The following is an 8139-nucleotide window of genomic DNA, read 5'->3' on the forward strand; positions in this document are numbered from 1 at the left end:
AATATAAAAACTTATGTAATTTTAAGCAAAACTTGGCTCTTTTATTCTTGTTAAGACTAGGCTTACTTAAGTAATCAAATACCTGGCAAAACAACATGTATCATGGGGATCACTTTGATAGGACATAAGATATCTTTTCCAGGTAAATTCTTAAAAATAAAGAAAAACTTTTCAGAGTCTCTTATTATCTAGAGCAGACCAATAGGGAAAAATAAAGAACTTTGTCTTTTTAACAAAGCGAGAAAACCAAATTTCAATTTTGTACCAGTTTGATTTTGATATTAAAACTAATTTACTTAATTAAATTCATTCCATTCTTGTCCAGTCTTTACCACACGTGAAATATCTTTCCAAAGATTCCTTTATTTACAAACATTTTACAATTTTCTATGTCCATTTTAGTTTGACCCTGGATCTCCTCCATTTAGAAATAACTAAACACTAAACAAAATCACTTTTTGTCCTAAACAAAATTATCTCTATATTTTATACCTTTTCTTATTTCCAACTTTATTCATTTTCTGTTTTATAGCTGGTAGCTTTAATCACATATATTAATTAGAATATTAATATATTACTTAGAATTCTTATATTCAAAATCTTCTTTATTCATTAAAAGAAAGAAGCCATTGTGAGCTATATTAACATCTTGTGGCTTGACTTACAAATACATTTTATAACATTTAAAAATATATGCTATTTGAAAGCACAAGATATATTCACTAATGGATCCAAACATATTTAGTTTCTCTGTAATGTGGCCAGAAGTAGGTATAAACTTAGACATGTTTAGCAATTAATGTTTTTCCATTTATCTTATTAGGAATGAGTTAGATAGTCAAAGAATTCCCATCATTTAATTTCACTTGGCAAAAATCTAAAGATATAAATTACCAAAGAGATTTAGGACACTTTTAAGTAGACTTTTTTTTTTTCTCTCTTCCTCTCTCTCTTTTAATTGAATTACAGTTGATTTAATTGATAAAGTTATGTTAGTTTCAAGTGTATAGCAAAATAAGTCAGTCAGATATACACACCCACACACATGTACACACATACCCATGTTCTTTTTCAGGTTCTTTTCCATCACTGGTTATGAGATATTGAATATGGATCCTTGTGCTATACAGTAGTACCTTGTTCGGAGTTCCCGTTGTGGCTCAGTGGTTAACGAATCCGATCAGGAACCATGAGGTTTCAGATTCAATCCCTGGCCTTGCTCAGTGGGTTAAGGATCCGGCATTGCCGTGATCTGTAGTGTAGGTTGCAGACTCGGCTGGGATCCTGCGTTGCTGTGGCTCTGGCGTAGGCCAGCGGCTATGGCTCTGATTGGACCCCTAGCGTGGGAACCCCCACATGCCACAGGAACGGCCCAAGAAATGGCAAAAAAAACCAAAAAAAAAAAAAAAAAGACAAAAAAGCTTTTATCATGCTGAGATACATTCCCTGTGCATCCATTTTGGTGAGAATTTTTATCATGAATGGATGTTGAATTTTATCATTTAATTTTTCTGCCTCTATTGAGATGATCATGTGGTTTTTGTCTTTTCTTTTGTTGATGTGGTATATCACACTGATGGATTGCTTAGTTGAATCATCCTTGTGATCCTAGGATGAATCCGACCTGATAATAGTGTATGGTCCTTTTTATGTGCTATTAAATTCAGTTTGCTAATATCTACTGATGATTTTTTTCATGTATATTCATCAAAAATATTGGTCTGTAATTTCCTATTTTGGTAATATCTTTGGTTTGGTATCAGGGTCATGGTGGCTTCATAAAATGACTTTGGGAGTGCTCTCTTCTCTTTAGTCTTTTGGAAGAATTTGAGAAGGATTGGCATAATTTCCTTTGTATGTTTGGTAGATTGCCCCAGTAGAGCCATCCAGTCCTGGACTTTTGTTTGCAGAGTCTTTTTAAATTACATATTCTATTTCAGTTCTTGTGACTCATCTGTTCAAATTACCTGTTTCTTCTTGATTCAGTTGTGCTGGGATGTATGTTTCTAGAAATGTCCATTTCTTCTAGGTTGTCTTCTAGGGTGACATTTGCTAAATAGTGTTTTTCAAAATTCACCTAAAAACTTTTATCTATTACATCTATTTAATCTATTTTTCTTAGAAGTCATATTTAGATAACTCATAAGATTTCCTAAGACATTAAAGCAATGAATCATTATCTTGTTTCTTTTTTGATTTCTGACAAACTTTTCAGCAGAGACAATATTAGCCCCTTTGACTAATAAGCCACAGTAGAACAAAAATTGTTTCTCTGCATTCTAGTTAATGCAAACTCTGAAGACATACCTGTATTTATTGAACCAACAATCTTAAAATAAACTTTTATTTACTAAAGATTATCTTATATCTTGTGACTTGAAAAACATTTGGGTTAGTTTTTATTACATTTTTGAGAATTTTTATATAGTTGCTTGATCATTAAAGACAATAAATAGAGCTCTTTGACAAATTAATTCTGGCAATCCCACCCAGAGGTAACACATACATATAGACATATCGACAGACATAACCAAAGATTTCATAATTTTCATTTTAAAACTTTAGTAATAAATGATGTAGTGCAAGAGTCACTATTTACAAATAACAGATTATTCACTCAGCTGGCTAAAGTCTTTTATTATGTGTGGAAAAGAGTTTTAAAATTTGTATTTATCCTTGACAGGCAATTTTAAAAAGGCTATGATTTATCAGAGTTTCTGCAAGAGACACGTTCTGGCAGTTTGGGTTTTTAAAAGTCTTTTTCCCTCTGTTTTTACTGTTCTACATATTAAGTTAATCTAGGCCCAGTCTCAGGCTATGTGGGTTGTGTTTACATTTCAAAGACATGATAAGATTTATAACTTAAGAACAGAAAAAGAAAATGGAATTTTTCTCCTAGGAATTTTGGAATATACTTGTCTATTATCATAAGTTTGAGGGTAATTTTTGTTCATTTTTTTCTTAAATATAGGATGATTTTGCTCCAATATCTTGAGTTTTTTTAATATCTACATTTTGAGGGCAATAGCCAAGGTCTTCCAAATGATGGTGAGTGGGCCTTGACCTATTTCTAGACTCGTACCCCTCGTTCTAAAAAGATTTGCAAGAAAAAGATATTTGTTTCTTCTAGGCCATTGAATACTGGCATTCTGACTATCTGTAGGAAGGGCTTGGGGATTGCTGAGGTGATGTAGTGGTTTTTAAGAAGGGGAATTTATGCTGAATTTTTGTTTAAAGTCTAATATTTAAATTTAATACAAGATTCTTTACAAAGCAGTTTTTTTTTTTCTTTTTCTTTTTCTTTTTTTTGTGTGTGGGGTTTTTATTTTGTTTGCTTGTTTTGGTGGGATATGGAAGTTCCCAGTCCAGGAAATGAACCTGAGCTATAGTTGTGACCTTGACCACAGTTACAGCAATACTAAATACTTAATCTGATGAGAATGAGATATCTTTCTTAGCAGATTCAAAGATCCAATTTGGATCTTTTATTTCTTTTGTTTGTCTGATTCCTTTGGCTAGGACCTCCAATATTATGCCAAATAAAGAGGCAAGAGTAGGCATCTTTATTTTGATCTTTGAAGCCTTTCTGCTAAAAGCTATTTTTTTCTCATTCATTATTTTTTGAAGCTACATTATTTTTTGAATCAGCCAATCAATCATGTATAGTACTAATCTATTTCCTTTAAGAGCACATATAAATTTTATCAAGTAGTCTGTATTCTTCCTACAACTGGTATTTCATTTTTCATTCAGCATTAAGTGAAGATGTAGCTTATTTGGTTGAATTTGTGCTTAGTATCCCATTATATTTTATTTATCCTTTTATCTCAATATATACATCCCTCTTTCTGTGGACATTTTATTTATTTATTTTTGTCTTTTTGCTATTTCTTTGGGCTGCTCCCTTGGCATATGGAGGTTCCTAGGCTAGGGGTCGAATCAGAGCTGTAGCCACAGGCCTACGCCACCACAGCAACGCGGGATCCGAGCCGCGTCTGCAACGTACACCACAGATCAAGGCAACGCCGGATCATCTACCCACTGAGCAAGGGCAGGGACTGAACTCGCAACCTCATGGTTCCTAGTCGGGTGCGTTAACCACTGCGCCACAACGGGAACTCCTCTGTGGACATTTTAATTTAATTTTTCTCTTCCTAAATTTTCATCCTTTTTTGACTAGTGTTCCTCCGACTCCAAGTGGATATTCCTCAGTGATTCTTGTAAGTGTTTAATTCCACTGCACCATTTCAAGAGGCAATTGGCTTCACAACAACAGCTTCAAACAATCGAGAAACCCAGGCCCAAATCCAGCTATTTTGACCTTCCTTTGGCATCAGCTTCCTACATTTCTCACATGTTTGGTATTTTTTGTGGTGCTGGTACTTATGCTCAAAATTAGTGGACATGTTAGAATGGATGAAACTGCTAGGCTTTGGCTCCTGAAGTGGGTCTTGAGAAGTTACTGAGCCTGAAAAGAGGTGCAGGAACCATTTAAAGCCACCAGAAGTTGTGCTTAGACATTTGGGTCCAGACATCTCCTCACTACCCCTACCCAAGCCTGACACCAAAGGAAGGACTCCATATGTTATAGGGAGCAGAAGAAAACCTACCAATTTACTAGTGGAAGAAGGGGGGGTTGGACATCTTTGAATGCAATGTTAGCATCATCTGGTTTGGGTAATTATGTATGTCCTGTGCCATCAACAATATCCTGCATCATAAGCAAACAATCTCACATAGACTCACTTTACCAAGATTCAGCCACTTTGTTTTTGCAAAAACTCTACCTCATTGCAGTTTATACTGAGGAGTGTTGTTGGCAGTAAAAGCTTCTAAACCACCTCCTGCAAATTCAGCCACCAGCTTGAAAGTCATTTTTTTTTCTCACAGGCAGTTTTCAAAGATGTTTTGCTATCTTTTTGAATGAAATATGTGTTTTCTCAATGGGAGTCTTCTTCCATCTGTGAAATGGTCTTTTTGTAGCAGAATACATAAGTTCATTGATGAGAAAATTCTTTGAGTTCATGCCTCAGGCATTTTTGATGCAAAACATCTGCAATTCAGCAGAAAGAAGCCTTAAGTGGTGAACTAAGCAGATGGTGAATTTCATGTCTGGAGTCCTTAGCTTTCCTAAATCTCCTAGACCCTGTGCACACACAGGGGAGCTCCTATGATTCTTATACCTTGCTGTATACATGGTAGGGTGTCCTATAGCAGCTGTAAAAAATTTCTGCAAATTTGGCAACTTAAAGCAAGAGAAATGTATTCTCTTATAATTCTGGAGGCCTGAAACGTGACATTCGTAGCACCTGGACAAAATCAAGGTGTTGGCAGAACTGGATTTGTCGCGAGACATGTTTCTACAATATTTTGTTAGCCTCTTTGCTGAAAATCCCATCTTGTCCTGCTTTACTTTATCCCATCTTCCTGCTTGAAAAGCAGTCACAGTGCTGGTGAATGACTTAAGCCTAAACACAAAGACCTAAAGGCGTAAATTATTCATAGGGTCAGCTGGATGAGGACATAACACATTAGTCTAAGTACAAGGGACCAGTGCAGATTGGCACACCGTGTACACAGCATGATAGGTCCTCTTAAGAACAAAAGAAAGAGGAGCCTCATGGCCCCAAGGGGTTTATGAGGGGTCATTAGCAGGATATGCATTAGCAAGAACCAAAGTGCAAACCTAGGCACTGCAAAGTTGCTGCAGATAGACAAGCCCACTGTCTGCAGAAGCACAATGGTGATTCTCTAGATGCTATGCATAGAGAGCTAACACCAAGCTTCCTCAAATGCTAATGACTGTTAAATGCCTAAAGGTCAGAGTAAAAGCTTAATCAGCAACCAGCTATGTGACTTTTAAAATAACTTAAAAAAAAACCTATATCCTGCACCTACAACCCCCTTCTCACTTGACGTAATCCTAAAAAACACAATAAAAGCCGTGTGGTTTCTTGAGGCAGTGCTCTTGGTCCCTGAGATCTTGAGTCCCCCGGCTCCCAACTTTACTTAAGATAAATGTCTCTGTGTCTTGTTTTATGTTAACTTTTTTCCTTAAGTTTCACAGCACCCATTCTTCAGCCCCATCCTGCTGAGCTGGTCTCAGCACAGGTTCCCTCCAGATGCTCTAGTGGAGCCTCTCCTGCAAATTATGTGCAATATTGGGACAGGAATAGTACTTGCATCATAGGTTTGCAATGATGATTAAATAAGGTAATAGGAATAGAAGCTTTATAAATTGCCTGGCATATGGGCAACACCTAATAAATGTTGGTTATTATTTGGATAAGAGCAACCTCCAATTTGGAGTAATATGCAAATGAACATCCTTTTCACAAACTATGGTCAAGTGTGTCAGAATCCTAAAGCAAACCTTGAGACACATAGATCCTAGGATAAATGCATCCAGAGAAAAAGCATTACTATTGAGTTAGAACTTAAGTTCCCTGTCTACAGGAAGGTTTGAGGATATTTTTGTGAATAATGACCTGAGTGGGTTTCTTTAGTCATACTGCTTTAAGAAATGTTGTCACAAACTGGGGAGGAAGGGAAGGAAAAATGAGGAGGAGGGAAGAAGATGAAATCAAACTGCCAATATGACAAGTCCTTTCCAACCCATTGATTTAACCTGCTCTGGCCATGAAAGACAGGATTTAGGGGAGGAGTTGGGCCAATATTAAGGTAAGATTTTGTGAACTTCTAGAAGAGAGAGTCTCAAGGGCCCAGAAATTTCTTCTCTGAGAGTGAATCAAAAATAGTGAAACACATCTGAAGGGAAGGCTCTGCTGAAGGGTCACTGGGTAACCAGAGTAAAAGATGACCTTTGGGTGTTGCTACTTTGCTAATGGATAGGTTGCAGCACTGGCTTTGGATCTCAGGGCTTTGCATCCTCTGGACTGAGTGGAATTTTCTTGGGAAGCTTTTCCCAGTCCAAGCCACACCCCAATTGCTTCCAGGCCTGCTCCCTCATGCCTGAACTCCTTCTGCCAGAGTGTTGATGTTTGTATTTTTATTCCAAGAAGAGAAGAATAAACTGTAGGCTGTGATAGTAGCAAGGAGAAGAGAACAACATCATGAAAACTATGGAAACTTTATGGAAACATGAAGGAGCCAAGCAGCCAATAGTTTCGTTCAGCAGAGGAACCAGTCTTCTAACCTGAAAGAATCTGTAGGTTTCCACAGATCTTAGCAACTTGGCAGGTGGATGTAGATGCATTTAGATCAGGGAGAGAAAAATAAGTCTGTGTTGAATTGGAAACACTCCCAGTTGTTGCTTCTTCCCTGTTAGAGGACACCTTACTTGGAGCCTGATGCTGTGGGGTGCTGTCAGCCTGAAGCAGGGAAGGGCTGGCTACCAGCTGTTTTCATTTCACACTGAGATCCAGAGAGTGGTTGGATCCATTAAAAAATCTCCCGCTTCTCTTTCTTGGAGAGCATTCCTACATCTCTCCCCAAGGGACAGCTGCTGGAATGGAAGAACAGGTGGACTATGTGATGTGCAAAGCTTGGATGAGGTTGGTGGGTGGGAGTGAGGGGTGTCCAGAGTGCCAGGAATCCAAGTGGTGACATGCCACATTTTAACATAAGGTGCCAGCATGTGCATATGTTGTTTAATTAGCAGTTTTTCTAAGTCACAAGCACAGGCTTTATCACTTCTTGTTGTTTTAATGGTACTCTACCATGTTTTTTTTAGTGAAATCTTGTCTTCTCTGAGTGAGATTTGCTTTTCATCAGCAGCTCAGCGCTACCTGTCACCACCTATTTGTCTCAGTTTCCTGCACATGCCCCCAGCCCCCCCTCTCCACCACCCTGCCTCTTGCACCCTGTGAATAAACATCCTGGGAGGCATCCTGGGAAGACACAAAGGACAGATAAGTACTGATTCTGCTCTGAGCTCAGGTGTGGGATTGTGTGGGAGAGGATGTAGGAAAATAGCATAGGTTTAGAATGATATGAACCCTGGCTGAATGCTGTCTAGGCCTCTCAGGCTGAATGCCGCCTATGGATTAAGACTAGACTTGGGGCTTGGAAGGATGCTGTCAAGCCTCTTGCAGAGATTGCTTGTACTAGGGGCAAAAACAGGAAACTGACCCTACCCTGGTGATTTAGAAAAAAGACCTTTGATCAGAACGTCTTGCA

This window comes from Sus scrofa, chromosome 3, assembly GCF_000003025.6.
Source record: "Sus scrofa isolate TJ Tabasco breed Duroc chromosome 3, Sscrofa11.1, whole genome shotgun sequence".
NCBI classification, from domain to species: domain Eukaryota; kingdom Metazoa; phylum Chordata; class Mammalia; order Artiodactyla; family Suidae; genus Sus; species Sus scrofa.